Source organism: Aythya ferina, assembly GCF_964211825.1.
Source record: "Aythya ferina genome assembly, chromosome: 7".
In the NCBI taxonomy this organism is placed as follows: Eukaryota; Metazoa; Chordata; class Aves; order Anseriformes; family Anatidae; genus Aythya; species Aythya ferina.
In genome coordinates, this window is record NC_140302.1 from 21,856,429 (window position 1) to 21,872,451 (window position 16,023).

Here is a 16,023-nt window from a genome sequence, read left to right on the forward strand (position 1 = left end):
GCTATTGCTTACAACTGCTTAAACTTTGTAGTTTGGACTTTATTTTTTTCTGTAATAACTTATTAAATATAGTTGTATGAAGTACTGATACTTGTCATCCTTTGCACATGCTAAGGAAATCTTGGGCTATACATTATGGGAATGTAAACTAGCTAAAAAACAAAAGAAACAACAACAAACGCAAATTTTGTATCAGCAAACTGTTCATACTAGGTAAGATTAAGTAAATCCACACTTTCCTCACATGCATGCAAACTATCTTTTCCAGTTATTTTAAAAGCACAGGTCCACGCACCTTTTGTTCTAAAATGGAGACGTCCCACTTAATAATTTATTAAGCTAATTATTTATGCTAAGTCAAAGGTAAATACAGCAATATATACTACAGAAATATTTCTGAGAATGTAGTTTTCCCCCAAAACAGTATCAGGTGCCTTGAAAAAAGGAACATCTCAACTGCTTTTTCTGAACTTAACAATTGCTAGCTAACTTATATTGCACTTCTGAATTGGCAGTTTAAACAACAGCTACAGGCAAGACATTGGACCAATGAGTTAAAAAAAAAAAAAAAAAAAAAAAAAAAGATCCACAACATTATTTTCTAATGGTTTCTATTTTCTGAATAGGAGACAATTAAAGCTCGGCAATATAGCTATTTGGAACACTAAGCAGAATTCACAAGTTTTCAAGGAAGCATTCTATGTCAGGGTAAGAGAATACCATAAGAATTAGGCAAATTCTATGTCACCGCTTGTGTATCTACAAAAATGCAGCTCAACAACCCTGCTGGAGCTATCAGCACTAGGAATTACAGGCTGACTCCAATACACATTCTACTTAAATAGCACTTCCCAGGATTGCACAGAAATTACATGCCCCTTGGAAAGTTTATGAAAAGATGATGTGACTGTGCACCAACCAGATACTTACCGTGCATGCTCCCTCACAGCACAGAGCCTTGTGGCTCTGTGTTACGCTGTTTTATCCTAACATTACTATGTGCAGTAGCTTATACACATGAAAGCAGAAAGCTTGGATGCCAGAAAGCAAACAGAATGCTTAGGCATTAACTACCAATTCCAAAAATCAGTAGTGAATAACTACAACACTCAGGAAAATGGTCTACTGACTGCTCTTCCAGGAGAAGTGGTTTTACAAGGTAGCTACCTGTAATAGGAATTCTAGTTGCAAATAAATGTATGAAAGCTTGTAGACTTCTACTTAGGTCAGAGTTAAATTTGAGAAAGGAGCTTTTATAAATACCTTTCAGTTAACACATGTTATCCTGCTTGTTGACTGTAACTAAACAGTGTTCCTTAAGCTGTGCACTCCAAGTCCAACTGGACAAAATCAATCGTGGAAAGGCGTGCAGCAGCCACTCTGGAACTCATTCCTAATCCTTCACTACTGCATTCCTGATAGAGTAAGCCATGCCACTTGTAATGCACTGATACAATTCTCCTTCTTCAGTTGATAGCAGCATTTGACACAGACTTTGCTGACATTAAAAACAGTTGCACTAATTCAAGTTAAATCAAGGCACTTAAAAGTACAAAAGACTGCATGACCCTTTCTACTTCTGGTTTGTATGTTTTGTTTTTGCTAGGCTTAAACTGAATTAAAATAACTACCTATGTGACTATTGAATCTTGTGTATTAAAACTTTTTAGCTATGCTTCTAAACCAAACCAGCAAAACCTTTTTGTTCATGAGGCACCAAAACAATGTCACCTCTCACACAGACCTGCAGAAAGGTAAAGTTTAGTTCTTAAAAGCCATAATCTGCTTACTTCATGAGCTAAATGCAAAAGTTAAATTGCATGAGCACACAGCCAGACTTGTTGCAGTCTCTCCTAGGGATCACCATAGAATGGATTTTAAAACAAGTGACTGTATTTATCTTCCTGTTCTTAAAAGTCTTACTGGTTACCTGCACAAAACCATTATACCACACAATTCTATTACAAACACAAGACAAACCTGAATGCACCAGATGCATATGCAAACTATGCCTGTTCAAATGAATTACCCCAACTTGCACTGAGGCTTTTTTTTAATCTCCCCACTGGCAAGCAAGGTTTTGCAAAGTTTATCTTGGGATGATAAACCATACCTACAGCAATTTGAGAAGGAAATATCATAAAAGCCTGGCTTGTGAATAGGTGAAAAGCAATGCTAACATTTCTGTGCTCCTTTTCAACAAGGTTTAACCTACGGAGTGCCCCAGTAATATTGGGATGCTAGTAAGATGATGTTGCACCATGTGGAGGAATATACCTAAAGCAAACATTTGCAAGGGGAAAACTCAGTGTAGTTACAACTTGTTGTGGAAGGAAACATAATTCATACCAAAAAGAACTAAAGTGGCATATACTCTAGGCTGAGGTTTTTCATGTATTTTTGTTTGTGTTTTTGTTTTTTTCATGGTCACTACCCATTGTACACAGCCCAGAAATGAATCGTTTTTACTACTGACCGTGTGCATTTGCATTTGTTCTGCTGCTGCTTGCAATGACAAAAGGAAAATATCAAATATGAAGGGACATAGACAAAGCCATTTTCCCCCTTCAGAATTTGCTGTATATGGTACGAAACATAAAATTTGTCAGACAATATGCAACCAACATGACACCTACATAACAACCTCCTTGTCTGCTGATCACATCAATATAAAACACTTGCTAAGCAAAGTGTTATACAACATCAAAGGCCAAATGCACATGTAAAATTAAAGGATAGACTACTCTTCCCACCAATTCAAAGTCTTACAGATGTCAGTGGGATACCACCAGAAAATGTTTCATCTTTCACCCATTGCTCATCTGCTCCAGCTTTAGACAAAACATTAATATTACTCTGGTTACTTTATTATGTTACAGGCTATCTAAACATGTTCTAGCTTAGGAAATGCCCAAACCATTGCCTTCTACCCACTGCTGAACTCACTCAATTGCACCTAATGACCTGCAAGTGCACATTCCTCTGAGGAGGAATGGGAAAAGGTTAAGTAATCAATTTTATCTCCATTTTAATCAACTTTCTATCTAGAAAAAAATCAGTCACTCTGGCAGAAACAAATATATGATTATAATACTGAATAATTAATAAATTAATGAAATAATGAATATATAATAAATATAACTGAATAATATAATACTTAAACAAAGTATTTGATACACAACAGAGACGGTATATCTCAAAAATGTTAGGCAGAAACCAGAAGCAAGAGCTTCTCCCATGTGAGCGTCTGAAGCTTTCAATTAGTTAGTCATTCCTGTGCTCTCACCCGCTTTGCCCACAGTGCCTTGATTTGTTTTGTGTAAAGTGAAACAGCAGAAAGCAAGAGCCTTTCTCCAGTCTCAAGCAGTGTAACGAGAGCTAACTCCACTGTCAAGCACACAAAACTCTGTGTGATAATTTATACTGAAAAGTAACTAAATTAGCCAGTGGTAAAGCACCTAATTTTCTACTGCTTGAGGTACTTTGGGTATCTCTACACCACATTTACTGTACAGGTACCTAACCCAGGGAACACAGATTATGCTCTGGCCAGCATGAACTAAACTGTTAGACACAGTGATGTTCAACTTCACCACATCTACACAACTTCACAGATTCAGCCTTGTGACCTTCACCTTTTTTTCCTCTTCTCAGCTGAGCAGATTTGCTTATCTGCTGAACCTTTTGTATTATGGGCTTTTGTTCTTTCATTCAAAGATGCTAAGTACTGATGCTTGACCACAGCAGAAATAAGATACTCCAATAAGCACTGAAAAAAGACCTGCCACACAGCTGAAAATGACAGTAAGGCCTCAAAGTGCTGAAGAAACTGCATATTATGAGGTGAAATATGAAACAAATGATAATACAAACCACACACACAACCTCAAAAAAAGGGTCAAAAAAGCAAATCCAGAGCTAGAATGTTCTTGCGTTTTTCTGTTAAGAGAATTCAGAGGCAGAGAATTGCCATTACTTTATGGTCATGTAATGAAAGTGCTACCCCTACAGCACATAGGATATAAAAATAACAAACTTTAACAGTCTCTCTCTCCCTGACTAATGAATTGAAAGTCCACAATTGCAATTCTGGGACACATTTTCCCAATGATCAGCCAGCAACCTGAATTGGAATACTTAATTTGGAAGGGGCCTGCAAACATCATCAAATCCAACTGCCTGACCACTTCAGAGCTAACAAAGAGTTAAAGCATTTTATTAAAGGCTTTATCTGATAGTCTCTTGAACACTGACAGGAATTGTGTGTTGACAGAAAAGTATTGTTCTGGAAAGATCTCTATAGTACTAGGAAAATTCAGTGCTAAAATTTCATCAGTAATGCTACTTCAATTACTACCATGAAAAAAAGTTTAATACAGACTATATTACAAAATATAATAAAAAACCCACCCAGTCGTGAGTAGACGTGACTTGCTGAGTCTGCAAATCCTTACACCATTATATAATGCAGTAACTCTTTGTGTCTAGATCACTGTTGTGTAATGGCTGTCAATAGCTAATGCTCAGTGAAGCTGGGTATCAAGAGACAAAGAAAAGGGAAAGCAAATTAGTAAGATATCTGGAATCTCTACATTTGTCAGATTATTCACACAAGACATGAAAAAAATTCTAAAATTCACATCCATCCTATGAGCCTGAGCTCCACTGTACGGAGTATATATAGTGAAGAGTAGATGTTAGGAGTAAGAGGAAAGAGGCAGGGTGTGGGGAAGGTGAGGATGAATCCCCTGGCATTTAGCCTTTTGTTAGCTCAGTATTTAAGACATAAAAGAGGACTGTTTATAGAAAACAATTCCATATGCCTTTGACACAGCAGCTGTAGCCCTCGACTGAAGATGCTCGCCACTGTTAAAGCAGAACACAATTCCTGTTTTCTTAAGTAAAACCATTTCCGTCTTGTTCTTTATTTCTTGTTTCTGGATGACACATGAGGTCAGGTGGTGACAACGGCCTTACCACTGAGGAGCAATGAAAAAAGAGGATAACACTACCTGACTTTCTCCTTTTGCTCTTTTAAATACTATTCAAACCAATGCTCTGCTAACCTAATTTGAGTAGAATTTAGAACTATATTTATAGCAGCTTTTCTGCTCTGGAAACTGCTTTCACTTGCAGGAATCATGTTCTCTACTAATTAAGTTGTATATTATAAGCTGCAGTAACTGTCTCTGAACAAAACAGTTTAAGGTAAGCCTGCCTACTTTCGAACCCAATTTCCTAATAATTATGGATCAACATCTCCACTCGTGTTCCTGTCAAGTGTGATGAGTTCATGGGGACTGCTTGCGTCAGTTCTTTTCACAGGGGAATTAAGCTGCATTCATAATGCTGCAGAAGCTAATGCAGAGTCAGCAAGTGGCAGTACCTCTCTGTGATAGAGTCCTCTTTAATCATGCTCAGAAGGAGGGGTGTAACAGAAATAGCATTAGCCAGAAGTGAACACTACATATCAAATACTCAGACTGAATCTTTGCCCAATTTTTGAGCCAATCCTAACAGCACTGTCAGATTAGAAAACCTGGAGGGTTTTGTCCCCCCTTTTGGTGCTCCTTGCAGAAACAAGGCCGTAAGAACACCCACCCTGTTGGCCCCAGAAAGGGCAGTCAGTATGCTGAAGAGTCAGCCGCGATTTTCACGTCCTGAAGTTTGTCCTCAGCTTTCCAAAGCTCAGGCTGCACAGCTGAGCCAGGGCCCACGTGACAGTGAGTCTGCCCAGCTCCTGCTAAAATGAGGTCTCCCTGGCTATCTCCAGCACACATACTGTTCTTTCAGACTGAGCCTGTCATCACCAGCTGTACCACCTGCTTGGACTCCTGGGGCCCTTCTGCAACTCCTATTACTGAGCCATTCACTTGTTATAGCTTCATCCTGGCAATGGGACAAGGCAATCAGTGAAGACACTACTTCTCTCTGCATCTGAAGAACACGATCTCTTCTCTAAGGCATCAGAAGATGACTGGTATCACCTGTCAGTTCCACCTCTCCGCATGAGCACAGTCCCAGCCATGCTCTAGACCCTTTCACACCTCTCTCTTCAGAGCAACCTCACTCTTACGCAAGAACAAAAGGTCTATCTGCAGGACTGCACAGCTGAGGAAAGGAGAGGGCACTATCAGGCTGTGCTGTCTAATGCAACCCACAGAGTGCCATGCTCCCATTTCATTACAGAAGCAATGAAAAACAAAAAACTGCCATAAACTGCACTCCTCTCTTTGCTTCTTTGCTTGGAGATTCTTGGGCTGCACCTGGAAACAGCTGTGTTTTTTGTGACAGAGAAGGCACTAACTGTGGTGTTGCCCAACCATGTGTGGCTTTTCTCACTTTCTGGAGGAAGGTCTGAAAATGTGTCCTAGAGCTAGGAAAAAATGACAAAGTTGGCTGGGATGTAGCAGGCCGGGTGGTGCCTGAGGCTATGAGGTGCATATCTAGCCAGGCCACCTCTGATCTGAAGTCGTCTTCTGCAGTTACAGACAACTAAAAGGCCCAGGCAGTTCTGCAGGTACATAGGAGCTGCCTGTACTGATCAACAAATGACCCCTTTAATTCCATGTCCCATCTTAGAGATTTGCCAGTCTCAAATGCTTTAATGCTTTAATTTGCAGAAGCAAATTAAATCTTATTTTGTTAACTGTGGAACAACTTGCCCCATAGAAGGATTACGCTGGAATACATCAGAAGTCCCAGGAGACAAGAAAGGGTTTGATGCAATTTATTTATTTACAAATGTGTAAGTAGCAGCATATATAGTCCATGGCTTGGAAAACAACACTGAAGAAGATAGTTGTAAAAAGCAGGTTTGTATCCCCAAAACTCAATGGTATAGACAAAACAAGTTTTGAAAACAGGAAAGAGTTAAATATATATTTATTGAAATTGTACCTAAGTTTACCTGATACACCTGGCTAGCAAACACAGAAAGCACAGCCTCTCAGGAAAAGCAAGTTTATTGTGACTTGTGCCATTATCCCATTGTGACCTAGGCCAGGCTGGACAGTCTGTTCTTCAAGGACAGATGTGGTTTAAATGCAAGGGAACAGCCCACACTCTAATGCAGTACTTTCTCCCTATTATAAGTTGATTCTTCATCAACCAAGGACAAGACGGCAGATGGTCTGTAGACATTTCCTAGCACAAGTGAGTTAAAAAAAATCATCCAATGCATCTCTGCCCAGATGAAGGCAGAAACTCCCTTAATCATCCATGTTAGTGCACAGTACAATGAAGAATCCTTTTATTATTATTATTTTTTAATTCAGGACAAGGAACAGCAAGATGTAAATTTTAATAAATTTCTCCTGTCTACAAATGTCCCATACAGTCCTTCATCTCCCTGGAGAGATAAGCTGCTACACCTTCTCCTTTGCAGCCTAAACCACTATTTATCTCATGTTTATAATGAAGCCAGCATAGCTCCATGTGCTTTACTAGTTCCCAGGAGACTACATATCTCTTTCCCAATCCATGTGCAAAAGCAATTCCATTTATAATCATAGAATGGTTTGGGTTGGAAAGGACCCTTAAACTTCTAATATGTCTCTTGGTTCCTGTTCTGTACTGCCCTATTTAGGCTATGTTAACTTCTGAACTTTGTGGAATAAGCACCCAATTTTATAAAAGCTTGTGTAAATTTTTTGCCAATTAGTGAGGTTGCACTGTCTTTCAGCTTTAGCAACATATATTGCTTAGCCTCTCAAAGGTACCTCTAGGGTGTTTATCCCCACCAAATTATCTGTGCAATGCATAAGTGATAAGATCCTCACAGGATAGTAGTTAAAGCAGATTTGCTGCCTGTGCTGACAGAGCAAAGCAGGCTAACATCTTTCTACCACAAGAGAGTAAGGCAGAAATGCTGTTAAATTTGGAGCAAGACTTCTGGGAGCCAAGGCTCTGAACAGCTATAGGAGCCAGAAATCCCCCAAGTCAGCAATGTACTTAAAAACAAGCCTGCCTGACTGGAATTACTTATGTGCTTAAGTGTTTAAAATTATATATGCACTGAAGTCATTGCCAAACTGGGCCTGCTGGCTAGATCTGACATAGATAAGCCAAAATATTCCCTAGCCCAGTATGTACCAGTATTTCATCTGTAGAACCTGTACAAAGATCTGTACCATTAATACGTAACTGAAGCCTTGACTTAAAGGCTTTGTAGGACCTTGTGCTAATCATTGCACTACATCACACAGGTGAATCTGCAGCACATCAAAGCCAGATGTAACCTGCAGAAAAAAGGAACTGTCCTAATTTTGTGGACAGCTGTGTCCATGCGTCCAAAACACACTTTTGTAATACCTGGGACAAACAGATTCCAAATCTAATTTCTGAACGAGGGCACAAATCTCAGACTGAACAGAATTCTTCTGGCTTGTTATCTGTTGAGCCTTTCATCTGCGTTTGCTTCTGGCTGATGAAGTGACACCCCAGCAAAATGGTTTCTAAGAATATCTTATGCATCACTTAGAGTGCCTGCCACATAACTCGGGGCTAAGCACTAAAGCACAGGAATTAGCTCTTCGTTTCCATTTGTGTCCCTTAGAAGAGAGCATCATTGATTCAGCTGTTTAGTACAAAGAAAAATCTAATATCTGCCCCATTTCAAATCAGGTGGGTAGGTAAAAATTCAGGGCTGACAGATCAGTCATGTGGACTGCAAGCAGAGAGACTGCACATAGTCAGGATTTTCTCTGGCATGATCCTATTTATGAACAGTGACCATGAGTTCCTCATTCTGTCAATAGATGAGAAATAAAAGAAACAGAGAGTTTCTAAGGTCACAGTTAAAAAAGCCTTTGAAGGCAAAATTGTTGGTGTGGAACAACTTTAGGACTGCCTTAATCATATTTCACTGTAGGGCCAAATTGAAAAAATAAAAAGGGCTTAATTAAAAGTAAAAGTCCCAAACTGTTTCTGAAAGCTCCTACTCAGCTGCTGCATAACTGTGAAGCTGTCTGAACTATCTGGCTGACTAAACTAGTCAGGAGCCTAACACTATCTCTGCGCATACCCAAAATTTCCCATTGTGGCACAGCAGAGCAGGTCAATATACAGTACAATATCACCAAGGCAGAAGCTGCAGCCTCCACTTTTTCCTCAAAATTTACCAGAAGAGGTTCAGTTATATTGACATGTGTAAGAAAGAAAGAAAGAAAAACAGGTGACTACAAGAACACACAGGTTTAAATTCCAAGTGATGTTCCCACACACTAATGAAGGGCAAGATCTCAGATGCAGTGCTGTCTACACCACTGCCTGCTACCTAGTACTAGTTAAGTTGCATTGCCAGGTAGGAAAGTGTTTAGCTGTCCTGAACTAAAAGGGGAATTAGAATAGTCTGCCATGATGATACCAGTATACTATCTAAAGCTTTACCACTTCCATGATATAAATATTTTCTGAGTGAAAACATGCACTACAACTGTATTATTGCATCTGTGGAATAACCGGTGACACTACCTACATTAAAAACTAATTGTACACTAAAGGTGGGGTGACTCTGTATATACACTGTATATACTCTACCTGTATTTAAATGTGCCATTCTATGATTACATCAGTCACTCTCATAATTAAAACTATTTTGGTGGGACTTTCTTTAGTTTTAAAACAGAGAAAATAAAGGCCAAAGTAATTTCAAGTGCAGGGATTTTTTTTCTTTGCAGGTGCTCCTCCTCACAGCTTGGCACCAAATATGTTAAAAGGAATTTCTGACTGCACTTGTTTTCTCTCCTTCAGGCCCATGAGATCAAGGCTGACTTACACAAGTGCATATTCATTTGCCGCGTCTTCTGCTATTGGTCATGGTTAAGAGGTTTCCACTCCCTGGATACTTAACCCTATTCCTCTGATGGAGTTTCACTCATCTCAGCTCTTCAAATGATTATTACAGAATGCAGTCTGACTCCATAAGAAAAGTCTAGTTAAAAATAAGTATATATTAAAAAAGTAGCAGAACTGAGATGACAGGAACTTTTGAAGAGAAGAAGGTTATAACACATATTCAGATCGGGTACCTCTTAAAGGACTGATTTGCCCCTCTCACTGTGTCCTGAAACCAACTAGTCTTTGGGTGAACAAAAGCCTTTTTGTGCAGGGTTTGTACATTGTCTTCCCCCTGATGTTGACTGGGGCTCTCAGGTGCTATTGTGATAAAAATAATTATATAAATAAATAAAAAGAACATGAATGAATGGAAGATTTATATAATTATTTGAAGTAAAGCCTACTTTTATTTTTTTATTTTTTTTTAGCCTAAATATTACTGTATAGCCAAGCTCCTCTCCCTCAAAGCACTTGACGGATAAATTTTGTAAGTAGTCATGAGCATCTTCCTAGAGCAGGGAGTTCTTTAAGTTTTACTAAACATTTCAGGGCTTTGGGTGCTATTGAGGCATACAGGTATTAATAAAGATAATTTGATTTTCAGATAGATGCTACTTAACTGCTCACAATCCACTTGCTTCAGTCTGCCACAACAGCACAAATATTTTGAACATTTGTAATGTTTGCAAAATTTTCCAGTCTCCTCCTTTCCAAGAGGCTATTAATTAGCAGATAGGGAAAAGTAGGAAAAATTCCTCCTTCTCAGGCCAGGCTGGCTTCCCACTCAAAGCTAGTGTTGCTTATTGTCTTTGAAATTATTTATTTCACCAGTGTCTGAAGACCTCAGTGTAAAGAAGAGCTGGGTTGGCCTGGCATTATATAAAACTCAGAGACAGATTCTGTCCTGAAGTGCTTTCAGTCTAAGTAGGTAAAACAAACAAACCACATAAGAGGAATGCAAGGGCTGAAAATAAATTGACTTGTCTAAGATCATACAATGACAGGAATGCACTAGTCTCATTTGTATAACTTTTACCAATAAAGTCAGCCTTTTTTTTTTTTTTTTTTTTTCCAGAAGAAAAAGCTATTCAGCATGATGGTCAGTTCCTGCCTCTGTCTCCACTGTAGAAAACAGTTATTAGTGCCTATTAATCGTGACACTTGACAACTACAAGGACTTAAGAAGTTTTAATTGCTGGTTCTTTCCCACTATATAAAGAACTGAGGTTGAAAGTCTGATCTCTTTTTGGAGGGACTGTGTTGGCAAGAGAGGTTGTGCTTGTTTCACATTTAACTGGCTCCCTATCCTCAGCACTAGATGCTCAAATGCTTCAAAGACATGGCTATGATGTTCACTAACTATGGCAGCATTCAAACAAACCTTGTACCCAGAAGAGCACAATACAAGAGGCTTCTTCTCAGAAATATCCCATTACGTACACACTCCTTTTCAAATGAGACTGAATTAGTCAAAACCTATTCAATGTACTTATGTTAACACTACAAATCCCTTTGGATTGCAAATCAGATCGGCAGAAACAGGAAGAAAAGGCTAGCTCAGACATTAGGAACAATTCAGGCATCCAAGCTCACAACAGTTATGACTCAATCTGGCTTGATTTCTGGTAGGCAGATTAAAATGCATTGTTTGTACCAAATAAAGCGTGACTAACAGTATCCCCTTTGTCTGCCTCCTTGCACCATGCTGCTGCTAGAGCTGTAGGAGACAATCCCCCCTACTGGTGATACATACAATGAGACTTTACCTTCACTTTGCTGCTCTTACAGGATTTTATAGTGGGGCAAGTCTAGGTCCAGCGATGCAGTTCAAATAGCTCTCTGCTTCCCTTTATCTGACCAAGTCCTGGGTCAGTATGGTGAGGTCATTGCTGGATTGTTTCTATTCTTCAAGTTCCTCTAATCCAAGCATTTTATCTAAGAAATAACAAAGTTTTCTTAGTAGTGCAGTTGATGAATTACATCCTAAGGAATGCAACTCTGACCCCTGCATTAACTTTTTTTTTTTTTTTTTTAATTTGTTTTATTCTTAGAAGAAGAGCTAACAAGGCTAGTTTCCTCACTGTAGGCCATGTGGCCGTAGGAGTGCATTATCATTTCTTTGACCCACTGGGCAGGATGCTGTCATCTTTGTGAAACAATAGGGACTTTCTTAATTTAGACTGAAAAGCAGCTTAATAGAAATTCAAGTGATGTAATTTGGGGGAAACAAACTCCCTTCTGTTTGTCTTGTTTCTGTATCCACTAGAAGGTCAAGAGAAGATTTTAAAAACATCTGTAGGTAACCATTGCATATGTATTATACTAATTATTTTATATTATACTGCATATAATAAATGTAGCCTTTTCTTCTGAGCTCAGCTTTAGCTCAGGTGAGACAAAAATGCTCAGAAAAGAAAAATTACAGGCCTGTGAGAACATAGAAATTAGATGCCCAGAAAACACCAGAAAAAAACAAACAAACAAAACAAAACAAAAAACAAAAACAAACAAACAAACAAACAAAACAGAGTTGAAGTAGTGCTTGGTGAGGGACCAAGCTATATCTTTAACTAGGACTGAAAAACTTGGTTACCTGCTTTAACTCCTAGTGGGTTCTGAAATCCCACTGCAAGCTTTTTCTTTTTCCTTATTCTTTCCATTTTAATGAGCTAGGGACTACATATACCAGGGTGCTACTGTATGGTGTAAAGCTATCTGTGCATTTGATCCTGGGACCAAAGAAACTGAATTCTTGCTGAGCTCATCTTTGGGAAGACCTGCTTTTCCTAAGCCTTGTATTGGTCCCTCCATTCCCCCTCAATACAGAAAGCTGACAATTGTGCCACCTATCACTGCATTGTCTCACTACACTTCCTCCTAGGACACCAAGCTTTAGCCTTTCTAGCTTCCAAAGTTTTATTTTAACAGGATCCACCTAATTCATTTTTTTCTCTACTTACTTTTCAGAAACTCAGACTGACTGCAAGTACTCATCATTTAGGCAATGTAGAATGCCTCCAGCTGTAATGTAGCATACATAGACTACTTTAGAAAATGTAATTATTGGGTTGGAGTTTTCATCACATCTCTGAAAACATAATCTCTTATAATTTGAGATCTTACTGTGCTACCACCTACTAACACACTGACTGAAGTCACTGAAGTGGAACTGCTCTTTAGTCTCACTATGATTAACACCTGCCACAGGAGATGTAAATTCCCTAGCAGCTGTAAGCTACCATTAGAGCAAGGTTGATTTTTTTTATTTTTATTTTTTAATCAAATAATGAGGAAAAATAAGAAGCAAAAGAAGTAAAAGACACGAGAGGCAACATCCTTTTTCCCTTTTCCCTTTTTCTTTTCCCATTTTCCAAACACAAGAGATTTCTTTTTCTTTCAGGATTTGCTTTTGAAACTTTAATTGCTCGTTGGGAAGTTTGTTACATTTTTTTCTTCTTCTTCCTATACTTTGTATGGTCTATCACATTTATACTACCTTAACTACAAAGTCTACACCCTGCACCAATATCATTCCTAAATTCCTAAAATATCCTTCCTAAAATATCATTCACACTTTATGAAATATTTGCTGTAGGTCTGAAGAGAACTGACTGCACGATCCCAACAGCTTTTCCTACAAAGCAGGGTAAGTACACAAAAATACCTTCTTTCCTGACATCCTGTTTCCAAGCAGGCAATTCCACAACAGTTTTAATCAGTCATTCATGGCAAACAATGTGGTAGAATTTATGGTTGCCAACTTCCAAATATTTAGGGGATTGTTTCTTCTCCACGCCACCTCTCCTATAACTCTCTCTACTGGGATCTCCAGGTTTATGCAAGATAACCTGAATTTCCTGCTGTGTTTCCAGTTCTCATATTGCTAAAATTGCCAGATAATTTTGAGAACGCAACGCCTAACATTTTGGTTGTTTTGTGATATTCTTTATTTTAAAACTAATGTCCAGTTCTGGTGGAGGAATGGGTGGGAGTATGTGGAAATACAAAAGTTTGCGTCCACACTGTAAAGAACCTTCTATCCATGCTACAAAACATTATTGTAGTGGGTATCTCAAGGTATTGATTTGTTCTAGTCATAGACAGATCTTGATGCTTCTCAGCTGCTTCAAATAGAATAAATGACAACATACAAAAACTAATGACACACAAAGCAAATATTCAGCTGAATCATTTTCTGGATGTGAGAGATCTACTTTTGTTATTGTGTCCTCAGTTTCAAATACTCCTAATTAGCAGCTGTCTCCAATCTTTCAATGAGCCTGTACTATCAGTACTGAAGCCACATGCTGCTCAGATAGCCCTTCTCATTTTAATGGGAGTTAAATTAGGGTTTAACTTTTACTCCTCTCCCGGGTTTCTCAGATGTGAATAATCCTCATAGCTCAGTGATTTTGTCAATACTCGTTACCTGTGCCTTACTGCGAAATCGCTGCTACCTGTCCTAACATGCTCTTTGACTGGACCAGCTAACAACTGTCTAAAAGCAGAATGAAAGGGAGAACATCAACAAACTCTCCTAAGCTTAATTGTGTGGTGCTAAAAACAGGTTACATCATCAGCTTTAATATTTTTCAGGGATTAATTAAAGGATAACATTTGCTGCAAAGGACTTTATGTGGCAATAAATAGCTTTTGTAGCTGATTAAATGCCAAAGCAAAACTGATCAAGGCAACTGATAATTACAAAACGCATTTAGAGCCTTGAATATATCCCCTCCATAGATGCAAGTCATAACGTATGGCAGACCAGCAGCAGAGTAATAAAAAGCGGGGGTCTCCTTATCTGTGCAGAGCTTGAGTAGACAAATGCATGAAAATGCTACTCGTAAGGCTCAGCCCGAAATCCAGGTTGCTCCTCACCTTCCAAGAAGCAGGCACTGACAAGATATAAATGAAAATAACGGCTTTGCAGGATCGGAGAGCTCCGCCATTTGCTGCCTGCTCCCGGAGGTTGTTCCTGCGCAGCGCTGAGGCGGCTCCTGCTAGAGGGTGGGCAGCGCATGCTACCCAACGGCCCTCGCGATCGTTAACGGCCGCTAACGGTCGTCAACGGCCGCGCGCCGCCTCGCGCCACCTGCCCTCGTCTGAGCCTGCAGAGCTCGAAGCTTCAAAGACAAGCCTGGGCCGGCTGCGTAATGTGGTTTTGAGGCCTTTTAGCGTTCTCTCATCACTACTTCAAGCAGGAAGGCAAGCTGGCTGCTGCACCCTCGTGGATGCTGCTGGGCCTCAGAGATGGTTCGTGTGGGTTTTGGGGGTGTCTGAGCAGGTGCCGGGTGCTGGTAGCCGCCTGCCCCATGGGCTCTGGGGTCCCCAGGCTGGCCAGTGCCTGCCCCCCGGCTGGCGGTGCTGTGCCCGGCCTCCTGCTGCGGGTCGGGGACACTTCCTGCTCAATGGGGAAGACCACAAAGTGGCAGGCTCCTGGGGGCAGGGGTTTCAAATCTCTTCTATGATGTTTCTCTTTCCTTGGTGTTTCAGTGGCGGCTTCAGAGGCAGTGGGTGTACCCCATATTGGAGCCAAAAACACTGACCGGGGAATCTTTGAAAGAATCTTTAGAAAATCAAATCAAACTGAGCTAGGGGTATGGGTGATAGCAAGTGCATAGCGTGCCCCTTGCTCTTCCTTGTCACTCCCTGACAGCACACAATCCTGTGTAAACTGTCATGGTGGTTTTTTTTTTTTTTTCTCTTTTTTTCTCCTTCTTTTTTTTTTTTTTTTTTTTTTTTTTCTCTCTCTACTCTTCCTGCTTTGTTCATTGCCCTGATTTTCAGCTGATAAGTAATAGGCACAGCCAAAGAGGGATGTAACTTGTGACTGCAGGAACACACAGTTCTGCATTTTATAAACAATAATTAACTGCTGCTGACTGTACCAGCTGTGAGAAGCCTGAAATGCTGATCACATCTTGCAGCTTTTACCAGGGCAGCAGAGAAATCAGAAATATCAGCTTTGAATTCTGCCACACTGTCCTTTCTGGCTTGCAAATTAACTGATAATTTAATTGATAAGATGCCTAAGAGGGTGGGCATTAAATTAATTCTAAACAAAGACTGGAGGGCAGGGACTAACTGTTGGTTTGGCTGATGTGCACAATGCTCCTCTGTGCAGTCTGTTGTAAAGATAATTTTCTTCAATTGGGGTATGAGCAGTATTTTGACTTTATG